General features: G+C 34.0%; 1 pseudogene; it reads right to left on the bottom strand.

Annotated features, from left to right (window-relative positions):
- Positions 1 to 221: 221 nt before the first annotated feature.
- On the bottom strand, positions 222 to 2,454 carry LOC107802248 (nicotine N-demethylase CYP82E4-like; annotated as a pseudogene).
- Between the last annotated feature and the right edge of the window lie 8,715 nt (positions 2,455 to 11,169).

Raw genomic sequence — 11,169 nt, 5'->3', positions numbered from 1 at the left:
AAAAGTATTTTTGAGTGTGTCTAATTTTCCAAAAATAATTCATATTTTGATATATGATCAAAATACACTGACATTTTTAAAGACCCGAGCGACATAAGAATAAATCACTTTAAATTTGATGGAGTAATATCATGATATTAAGCAAATTTCAAACTCAGAATAAGCTATGGATCAAGTAGATAATTAACACCTACATTTGAGATTGTGGTACTACTAGTCAATTATTTTCTGCAAACCTTTATATATTATATCACAATCCTTCTTCACTTACTCTTACAAACTTACCAAATTAGGAAAACTCGTACTGACAATTAATTGAAAAAAAGATAGATGAATACCCATCTAGGAGTATTAAACAATGATCAAGCAAGATGATCTTAGGTTTTAATAAAGCTCAGGTGCCAGGCTAGGCTTAATTAGCACTTCCACAGGATTTACCTTACGTATAGTTATGCGTGCACCTTCCTTCATATCCAAGGGCTCGTTAGTTGGAGTCCTGTAATTGAAACCTTGGATCAAATGTGATGTTCCACTTGCAATGCATAAGTCACCCCCGGACAAGATCGTCTTCCAGAACCAAACGGGATATACTCATAGTGCTGACCACGGAAGTCAATATCTGCAGCGACGAATCTCTCTGGATCGAAATTATCAGGATTTGGCCAGAGTTTAGGATCGCGTTGCAGTTTCATGACATTCGCAAATAGTCTAGTCCCTTTAGGAATGTGATATCCACTAACAACACAATCCTCTACATTTTCATGTGGTACTAACAAAGGTCCTGGTGGATACAATCGTAACACTTCTTTGACAATAGCTTGGAGGTACACCAAATCCTTAATATCACTCTCTTCTACCCATCTATCCTTGCCAACTTTTGTGTCTATCTCTTCTTGTGCTTTTTTCAAGGCATTTTGATTGTTGATCAGTAATGCCATACCCCAATTTATGTGAAGAGCAACTGTGTCCGCAGCATCCAAGACCAAACTCTGTGGACAAAATAGAATACAGTTATATACAAATGATATTCAATACAAATATTTTCTCATCTCTTACTATCAAAAATTATATAGTGATAAATATTTTCTATCCTTAATCAAATCTCTCAAACTAAAGTTCTGGAGTGAAGTTCTACTTAGTAGAGACAGTTTTATCTCCCAAAGCCCGAAAAATCCAAATTAATCAGGCCCCAAAAAAATCTCATCTGTTTTCGTTTATCGTTCTATGTTTTTACTATATAAAATCATCCTTAGTAGTATTTAGATAATCTAACAAAAAGGGTAACCTATCATAATGCAAGCATTAGTGCCTACTTTCACTGCTCAAAACTGTGACATACAGAGACAACTTTGCCGTTGCTTCAAATTATTATTAACCTGTCCATTAACCAAAAATTAAACTGAATAGATGAATAATGACAGATGAACTTACAAAAACTGTCGCTTTAATGACAGTATCACGAGAGTAACCTTCATCAAGATATTCTTTACTCATTTTTGAAAGCACCACATCAATGAAATCTTGTTCATTCCCTTCTGCACCAACCTCCATTTTTTCTCTTTTATTAATATGTTCCTCTAACCAGTTCTGAAAAACAGAATCTATATCCTTAAATGTCCTTTTCATTGCCTTAATATGACCTTGAAAATCCACCCATTTAAATAATGGAATTGGAAATGCATCCCATAATACAAATTCCATTGATAAAACCATAAAATCCTTAAACGCATTCTTAAATCTTTCCACTTGTTCATCTCCTTTACCGGATTCATAATTTTTCCCAGCGATCATTTTCACGATCAGACCAAAATTCAATTCTTCTAACCAATCACTTAGATTTATCGTACTCGAATTTCCATTAATTCGAGTGTATAAATTCTTAATGCTCGTTTGAATTCTGGTGAATCTCACTTGTTTGAATTTTTCGAGACGACTAGCAGAGAGAACTTCCTGAATGACTAATTTACGATTTTTTCGCCAGTAAGGTCCGTAATTTGCTAGAAAAAGCATTGTATTATTGTAGCCAAGGTATTCGCCGTAAAGAAAAGCTGGACGATTGGAGAAAATGGCGTCATTTGTAGAGAAGCAATCTTTTATAGCTTCGTAACTGCTTACAACTAGCACAAGGGGAAGACCTAGCCGAAAAGTGAAAACGGGGCCGTATTTATCAGCTAAGTCTCCGAGTTTTCGAGCAAATGGACGGTCGTCGCCGTCGTTATTGAAGTGGAAAAGATGGCCGATTACCGGCCATCCTCCGGGGATTTTCGTTGGTAAGGGCTTTGAATGTTTTTGAGATTTTTTTGTACATAGGAAGTATAAGAGAAATGTAATTAGGGTTACTGCTCCTACAATGGCTTCTATGGGAAAAAACATTATGGATTTTTGGCAAAAGAACTTGGGAATCAAACTATCACCAACTTCCCTTTTATAGGTAATTTAGGGCTGTGCATGATAAATGCAGAATTATCGTAAAAAAGTTGGTATTTAATAGGGTAACTGGTTTAAGTTTTAGAAAAACTGGTATTAGGTATGATATTTGGTATTAAAAAAATGATATCGAAATATCATACGGTATCGAAATATATACTAAGTTACACCATACACATATATTTGATTATAACATATATATACTCCACTAAGTTACACAGAACTTTTTTCTTGCATTCATGGAAAAAATTCGCAAAACTTAATAACTTTTTATATTGTTCCAATATATCACAATAAATACTAAAAAAATTAAAAGACAAGACTATATTTCATTCACTAAAAGTCAAAACTTAAAACAAACTATTCAAAAGAATGTTCATGATGCTTATGAGATATCCAACACATCATCTTCATCAAACACATTTGAATCCGCTTGTGACAAGGTTGTCTTAACATCTTCACTTTCATCTACAATTCATATGCAATATTAATTAGTTAAATATTAAAAATAATTAAATTTTAAAAATTAATAATATTTAAATTCACATAAAAAAAATATTATCAGTTTGAGTTCGAGAACTCCTACAATGGCTTCTGTAGGAAACACCATTATGGATTTTTAGATAAGATAACTTGAGAATCAAACTATCACCAACTTCCTTTTTATAATGATCTCTTGAAATGAATATTATACTCCCTCTATTTCAGAAGCTTTACGGAGTTTTATTTTATATTCAATATTCAACTAGAAATAATGGGAAATAATCGACTGCCTCACCTTATCCTCGTACTAGAAATTAGTGGTTATCCTCGTACCACTAATGTGTATCGCTTTTTCCTTTGGTGCGGCACCACAATCTCTGTTCAACACCCTCCCCCTCCTCCCCGCGGTTGATATTTGTTTAAAGTCACTTTATTCTTCAATCATTTACATTTTGACGGGCCATGTTAAATTTGTTTTTATCAGGAATTTGGGGATTTGAATCTACACTCATTTGCAAAAAAGTTATAAATTGACTAATTGACAAAGCTAATTCCTCATTTTTACTATAGCTGCTAATTATCGTTGCAATAATTGCCTAAATAGCTATAAATCTATTGCTACATTATAATTTCGTAGCTAATTATATATTTTTGCTACGCATTAAAAGTTATTGTAGCTAGGGGTGGGCAAAAAAACCGAAAAACCGAATTCCGAACCGAACCAAATTAATTTGGTATTTCGGTTTCGGTTTTTTCGGTATTTCGGTCTAATTCGGTACGTGAATTTCGGTATTTCGGTATTTCGGTTCGGTTTTCGGTTTTATAAGTGAATTATTTCGGTATACCGAAATACCGAAATTTGCTAATATATTATACAGCCCAAACCCCAAAGCCCCAAACCCAATTATGAATTACCTATTTTATTTGATTTTGGGCCACAGCCCACATGCCCACACCCAGGCCCAGCTGCGCGCCTGCGCCCCAAACCCAATTACCCAACTCCCAACACTCAGACTCTCAGACTCATCGAGAATTCGAGTTTGACATAGGGTATTAGCATTAGGGTTTGCTTACTGCTTCAGTTCAGCCTTCGCGGTAGGGGTGGGCCGTGGGCGTTCGCGGTGCTTAGGACTTAGGTGATATCATCGAGAACGAGAAGAAGAAGACGAGAATCGACTACGACTCTAGGATATCAGTGTGCGAGTCGAGTTACGACCAGTCGACATTCGAGCTCGAGTCTCATCTCATCTTCACCGGTTAACTTCACTACTTTTGTAAGTTTTGTAAGTCTCATCTCATTCTCATGATCTCATATATAGTTATTTGCATCTTCGATTCAGACTAGTTTGGAATTGAGGTCTAGTTGATGATTGCCTGATTGTTGGGTTGAGAGTTTTAAATTGGCTTAGTTTGTGAATTAGTGACCTGAAAAGGTTGATGTTTATTCTTATTTTTGAAAAAAAAGAAAAAGAAAAAGGGCCAGATAACTAGTTTGGAATTGATGCATACTTGACATGATTGATTGATTTTTAGGCTGATACTTTTGAATGGCTTAGTTGTGGATTAGTGATGTGAATGGACTATGGAGTGGAATGGATACAAAGGATTCATATAGCAGAGCTCAACTAGTTTGGTTTGAGATGCAGTTAATTGATTCTTACTGAAAATATATAAGGATGCAGTTCGAGCTCAACTAGTTCGGACTCGAACAGAGTGAAAATATATAAGGATTTGTGTTTTCTGTCCTAACTAGTTTGGAATTGTGAATAGTTGATGATTGATTGATTGATTGATTGATTGCTGGGGTGAGACTTCTGAATTAGCTTAGCTTATGAATTAGAGATCTGAATAGAGTGGAACGGATATAGGGAATTCATAGTTGATTACTTTGGTTCAATTGTTTGAATTAGCTTGCTTTGGGAAAAATTTCACAAATGGGATAGCTTTAGTAAACCCAATTTGGATCTGGTTCATTTTCTTGTTATCAGAATTTATTTTTTAATTCTGTGAATTTGTTGATAACACCAATTGCTAAGTGGACAATGGAAGTGGTGGATAAGAGTTTTATGTGATATGCAGTAGAATTGGTAATTGAACTCAGGCGATTTCTCAAATATGTGATCTGGAGTTGTTTGTTGAATCATCAGTGACAATGCCCCTATTTTTATGATTTGAGATAGATATATGGCAGTACACTTTTGTATGATTTATGCTTTTGCTTGATTATGTTTATTATAGTGTTTGTTATACACTTTTTCTTCTTAACTGCATATCCGCAGATGATGGAGTTAAGCAAGTCAATCCGGGAATTAAAGATTATTCTTTATGGGAATGGCGAATCCGAGCCTCTCGCCGAGGCCTGTGCTCAGTTGACTCAAGAATTCTTCAGAGAAAACACACTCCGGCTGATAATTACTTGTCTTCCCAATTTGAATTTAGAGGCAATTTGACGTCTTCTAAGAGTTCTATTACATGTTATTTGATCAATTGGAATTGGGTTTTCACTTCTGTTAAGCCTGTTACTCTTTTGAAATCTTGTTTTTGTCTGCTCCTTAATTTTTTATAACAAAATGATGTTTCTAATTCACAGACCCGCAAAGATGCTACTCAAGTAGTAGCAAATCTGCAGAGGCAGCAGGTTCAGTCCCGGCTGATTGCTTGTGATTACTTGGAAGCAAACATTGATTTGATGGACATATTAATATTAGGGGAAGCTACAGTCGACAACATGTTCAAAATGTGGTTGCTTTGTCCTACATTGTCAAATGCTTCTGCAAGTTTGTTGTCTGCAAGTTTGCAAGTTTGTTGTCTGCAGACTGCAGTTTGGACTGCAGTTTAGCATCTGCAGACTGCAGTTGTGCAAGTTAGCATCTGCAGTTTAACTGTTTAACAGTTTTAAGTTCAGCTGTCATATGTTTAAGTTTGGACTGTGTTTTTAACTTTTTACTGCACTGTCAGTGTTAAGTGTTAACTATTAAGTTGATTGCCAGATCTGGCGTGCAAGTTTGCATCTGCAGTTGCCAGATTTGTGAAATTGTTGTTGCAGAATGATATGCTATTCTTGTTTCAGGCTTTCAGCCATGAAACTGTGTTTAAGTTTGGACAACAAATCTTGTTTCAGGCTTTCAGCAGAATGATATGCAGTTTGGACTGTGTTTAACTGTGTTTAAGTTGTTTAATATAGTTGTGTAATGTGCATTGTGCAGTTGGCAGTTGTGCAATTGCAGATGTTATTCTGCAACTGCAGATGTTATTCTTGTGCAGTAATATAGTTGTGCAACTGCAGATGTTATTCTTGTTTCAGGCTTTCAGCCATGTGCAGTTGTGCACGTTCACGTTGTGGACCTGTGGTTGTGCAGTTGTTTTACAGTTTTAGAGTGAAAATTATAGTGTCAAATTAGAGTGAAAATTACAGTGTTGGTGTTTCAGGCTTTCAGCCATGTGCACGTAAGCACGTTCTTGTTAACTTATTATAGTGTTATATATCGAAAAACATTCTTTTAGAGTGAATTTCAAATTTTCAATTGTGATGTGCATGTCCACTGTTAGCACTTAGCACTTAGCAGTTAGCAGTAGCACTTAGCAAGTTAGCATTGATTGTTCATTGATTGTTAAAAACCGAAATCGTACCGAAACCGTACCGAACCAAAATAAGAAATACCGAATCATACCGAAATAATTTGGTACGGTATTTGGTATACACAATCGATAAACCGAATACCGAAATACCGAACCAAAATTCTAAAAACCGAACCGAAATACCGAACGCCCACCCCTAATTGTAGCAATAGTAATATTTTAGCCACAATAATTTTTTTTGAAACAAATGAGTGTAGCTAAAATAATATTTTTGTTTCAAGTTATAAAGTATGGTGGCAATAGTTGACTTGAAAGCTACGATTATTTGTCATGACAGATGATATAGCCACGAATCTTTCAATATTATAAAATTTCGTAGCTAATCATTAGTTTTTGCTACATGTTAAGACTTACTGTAACAAAACTAATTTTTTAGTCACAATAAATTATTTGAAATAAAATATTGTATCTGAAAAAAATAGTTTTGCTTTACAGCTTGTTTGGATGGTTGTTACATATCGTTTCATAATGTATCGTATCGTATTGTATTGTATTGTACTGTATCGTTTGATGAATACAATGCTTGGATGAATTGTGTCGTTTTGTCATCGTTTCATGGTATCATGCACCAGTAATATGATGAATAAACTTGCAATATTATAAAGAAAAATTATGAGATGGTGTATAAAAAGGTAGGGTAAATGATAAAATAAAATTTTTTAATAATAATAAAGGGTGAGATTGAGAGAAAAATACAAGGAAACGACGCGACCACACCAAATCGGTCGTTACATAAAGTGGCACATTTCATCGTTACATAACGATGGATTTAACGATACGATACAATAAAATTTAAGTAACAATCAAAACAAACATTGTATTTAAAGTAACAATACGATACGATACAACTGGTAACAACCATCCAAACAAGTTGTTAAGTTCTAAATAAACTATGGCTATAGTTGGTTTAACAATTATTTGTCATAAATGATATAACCACCGATCTATCACTATAATAAAAATTTGTAGCTATTTATAAGCTTTTACCAGAGTTGAAACTTATTGCAGCAGTATTAATAATTTAGCCTTATTAAATTTGTTAAAAAGCAATCGTATAGTTAATGGATATTTTTGCTTCAAGTTAGAATGAGATGCCAAATAGTTGGCTTAATGTTACAATTTTTTATCATGACAAAAATGAATACAGATTCAGAATATCAGTAAACTTTTAAAGTTGACTATAACTATATTATCGTACATTTGAGGTTACCATTGCAATAATTATATTTTAACCAAAATAACTTAGGTAAAAAAATATCACAGATGGATATTTTCACTTCGACTATGAAATTCATGATAAGAGTTGGTCTAGAAGTATTCGATTATGAAAAATTAATTTCATAGACAAATAAGATAAAATAGTAATATATAAAATTAAAAAATAATTAAACTTCAAATAAATAAAATTAAAATGCAAAAATTAATCTTCAATCTTAAAAATTGAATTTTTACAAAGATTAAAATGTAAAAAAAAAAAAAAAAATCTTCGGTCTTAAAATCGAATCTAAATAGTATGAAAACTACAATAGTAAAAGAATAGTTAAACTTAAAATAGCAACGATTTGCAATGAAAAACAAAATTTGTCGTTGCTTTTTATGCTAACATATAGCAAAACATTTAGAGATAGAAATTTCTACCGCTCACATTATTATTATATTATTTTTTCTGTTTAATTAAAGAAAATACTTCTATAGCATTAATCAATTTCAGATAAATCCAATGTATTTTAAATTTAAACTTACATCCCCTATATTATTGAAATTCTACACTTACATCCTCTATGAGGTATATCTGTAACAAATTTTCTTAAAATATAATAACTAATGATAACATTAAATTATAAATAACTTTAATTTACTTATTTATGATATTTTATGAAGAGAATAAATATTTTTCTTAAAAATCTTTATTAATGACATTGATTAATACGAATAATAAATATTTTTTATATGTATCTCTTGAAACTCTTAAATGAAAAATTATAAATACTCCGACCAAAAAAAAGAAATTATAAATACAAATTATTTATTTAGAAGACTAGAATTTTTGCGTGTTTTGCATAATAGTTTCATCGGGCGAAGTTCTTAAATATAATAATGTTATTCCTATTTTTCTAGAAATATTTAAACCCCTTATATAATAAAAATATTTCAAATGAAATTTCATCCAAGCAAGTAAATTTAAGAAAAAAAAACTTTGAAGCAGATAAATATTAAACAAACTAAAATAAAAATGAGATATTCATATTATGAGTTTCGAAAGATATATATTTCAAAATATATTTATTCTATTCCTTAATCAAATGGGTCAGTAAAAGTTTTCAACAAAAATATTTATCTTCTGTAACGACCCGACCGATCGTTTTGAGCTCTAGCGCATCGTTCAACAGTTTAGGGCCATGAGCAGTTTCACTTCAGGTATTATGACTTGTACGCATGGTCGGAATTGAGTTTCGGGGAATTCGGAGTTGATTTGGAAAGGGAATTCACATTTCGGAAGCTTTAAGCTGAAAGAATTGACTAGGATTGGATTTCAGAGTAAACGACCTCAGAATCGGGATTTAAAGGTTCAAGTAGGTTCGTATGATTTTTTCGAACTTGAACGTATGCCCGGATCGAGTTTTGGATGACCCGGGGGCGTTTTGGCGCCTGTTGTGGAAGTTAGCCTTTTGGAAGAAATTTTATAAGTTTGAGTTGCAGTGCATTTCAGTGTTATCGATGTCCGTTTGAGATTCTGAGTCTGGGAGTAGCTCCGTATGGCGATTCTGGAGTTGGGAGCGCGATCAGAAGTGAATTCGGAAGTCCGTAGGTCATTTTGAAGTCATTTGGCTAAAGATAGAAATTTGGATATTTTTGAGAAGTTTGACGAGAGTTTGACTTTTTGATATCGGGGTCGGATTCCAATTTCGAAAGTTGGAGCATGTCTGTAATGTCGAATATGACTTGTGTGCAAAATTTGTCGGCATCGAATGTAGAAGTTTGAAATTTCAAGTTCATAAAGTTTGGATTGGAGTATGATTCATGATTTCGACGTTGTTTGATGTGATTTGAGGCCTCGAGCGAGTTCGTATCATATTTTGGGACATGTTGGTATAATTGGTTAAGGTCCCGAGGGCCTCGGGTGGATTTCGGAAGGTTAACGGAATGAATTTCGGACCAAAGAGTTGCTGAAATTTTCTGCAGAAAGGTGTTTTGACAGCAACTAGTGCAATCGCGGAGCTGGATTTGGACCTTATATCTCAAAATTTATAAGGAATCTGAAAATTTGAAAAACATAAAAATTGTTTCTCTTGCATTATAGTTTCCATAAAGATAAACCATTCATGATTTGGATATTTTATCAGAAAGTTATGATCGATTGAAGATGACTGGTGAAGCAGTTTCGACAAAATTTTCTGATGCATGGAGCCGATTTTAGAAGCTCATATCTCGGAATATATAAAGAGTTATATTGTGTGTAACCTAACAAATGAAAGACTTCGAGTCTAGTTTCTAAATCTTCAAATCCTTTGTCATTTGAATATTTCCACAAGGAGTTATGGGCATTTTAACAGAAGGTGTACAACAGGGAAAAATTATAATAGGATGTATAACCTGCACAACGCAAGGTACAACTCGATGAAGCCTGGGTAGATTGTTTTAAACACGAGTTTTGGCCCATTTCTTTCATTTGGCTTGGGCGATTTTGGAGCCTTTTGAGAGGATTTGAAGAGGGATTCAAGAGATAACACCTGGAGGTAAGATTGTTGAACTCAATACTCGATTCTTGTGTAAATTCTACCTAATAAATCATGGAAATTAAGCCTAAAATTGAGGAATTAGGGCTTGTATTTGGAGAGTGTAAATTGGGGATTTGAAGGGGCAATTGAGGTCCGATTTTGAGGTTCTTGGTATATATAGACTCGTGATAGGATAAGGAACCTATTGAGGTAAAACTTATCAGAATTCGAGACGTGGGCCCGGGGGCCGAGTTTGAGCAATTTCGGGATTTTTGATGTAAATTGGATATTTTCGAGTGAGATTTGTTCCCTTAGCATACTTTAATGGTTATGTACTGATTATAGCTAGATTTGGAGCATTCGTAGGTCGATTCGTGAGGGAAAAGACATCGCGGACTAGAGTTTGGACCGGAACGAGGTAAGTAATGATTGTAATACTGTCCTGAGGGTTTGAAACCCCGGATTTCACCTCGTTGTGCTATTTTGAGGTGATGCCACGCTACATGACGAGCGTGGAGTCGTGCACCGTTGGGGATTGTGACTTGGTCCGTCCCGTATGACTGTCAAGTCGCGTATTTGATTTGAAATCTTTTGATATTCCATATTTTAGAGATTGATATTATATTTTGGGTTGTATGCCATGTTTGGGGCCTTGTGCCGACCAGTTGAGACCCTTAGGGGCATTTTCACTACTTTTCCTCACTCTATTTGTTTTGAAAGCATATCCCCATTCATGTTTTTACCTATTATCGTTTAAATCTGGTTTTGTCACTTTACTTCTTAAAATGTGAAAATAGTTTGGACTGAGTTTCTTGACTTACTGATGGCCCGAGCGATTGTGAGGTTGATGACTGAGATAGACCGAGGGTTTGATTGTGAGGTTGATAATTGAGATAGACCG

Source organism: Nicotiana tabacum, chromosome 18 (genome assembly GCF_000715075.1).
Source record: "Nicotiana tabacum cultivar K326 chromosome 18, ASM71507v2, whole genome shotgun sequence".
NCBI lineage: Eukaryota > Viridiplantae > Streptophyta > Magnoliopsida > Solanales > Solanaceae > Nicotiana > Nicotiana tabacum.
Note: the sequence above shows the minus strand (reverse complement) of the source record. Positions and strands in the feature narration are given on the sequence as shown.